We start from the raw sequence: 1,186 nt of genomic DNA on the forward strand, positions 1-1,186 counted from the left end.
TCTGTCAGAAGTTACCAGTTTTAGTCCGAGAATTTTTTGCTGGTAAATTCTGGTAAATGTGTCAAACGATCAGCTGTAGTGTGTTTGGCAACCAAATTGTAAACAAAAGAAAAGTGCACTCTGCTAATTCATGTTGAAAAGTATTTAATTACTTGTTTAAGTAGATTCTAATGAATTTGAAAGTATTTTTGGTTATTTACATGTGTGAGCTGGATGTGTTTACATACAAAATAAGCAAAAATTTACAACCGAAATTTGGAAGTTATGTTGAAGTTGACAGAAGTTACCATTTTTTACTAGAAAGTGATCTCGTACATTTCAATGTTACCCTCTCGCTCTGAGCGAATTTTAATTTTTTGATAGTTTTACTAGTCCGAGTCCGAGGAATACGGGATTGCACCTAAAATGAAATAAAAACGAAAGCGAGTTTATAAAAGCGTGGTAAAAAAAAATTTAATTAGCACAACGGAGTTCTGGTTGAACGATTCGTCAGAGGATGAGGGCTTAGAAAACTGGCTAGGAGCAAAAAACGTGACAGTTTAAGTGCAGTATTTCGAATATATTTTGACATACAATATATTTAAGAAATTTTGTGATCCAAATCTATTTAAAATATATTAAAACTATAAACAGCTCCATGTTTTTGTTTTCAGAGATCGTGCCAATAGCGTATAGGGATTTTCTTTCATATGTAAAACCAGACTTTCGCGCTTTTGTTTACTATTCACGACGTTAGAACTGCTTGAATATAATACAAATTGTTTAAAATTAGTGTCTAGCCGCCAAAAAGTAAGAAAATAAATGCAAAATCATACATTTTTAAAATTTTTTAACACTCCGCTACACCAACGATAGCAAAATTCTGTTCAACAGAAAATTCGATACTCAACGAAAATTTCGATACGCTTGCATAGCTCATAATACGAATTTCACTTTCGATCTTCGCTGGCTATCGAATCGAATGCAACTCATAATAGGGGCCTTTGCGTTTTAATTAATACTAAAGCAAAGTTTTTTTGCAACAAGGGTCTGATAAAGTAAAGCGGTTCAATGATTTGAGTAAGATCACTGGAGTTCAAAATCTGCATCCTGCTCTTACCGTTTGTACCCTTATTTATACCAAATATGAAATTTTAGGTTAAGAGCGCGGTTACCCACGAACGTGTACGTAGCGTAGCGTAGAAGT

The sequence above is a fragment of the Rhagoletis pomonella genome, unplaced genomic scaffold (assembly GCF_013731165.1).
Source record: "Rhagoletis pomonella isolate Grant_MI unplaced genomic scaffold, Rhpom_1.0 Rhpom_scaffold_00006, whole genome shotgun sequence".
Taxonomy (NCBI): Eukaryota; Metazoa; Arthropoda; class Insecta; order Diptera; family Tephritidae; genus Rhagoletis; species Rhagoletis pomonella.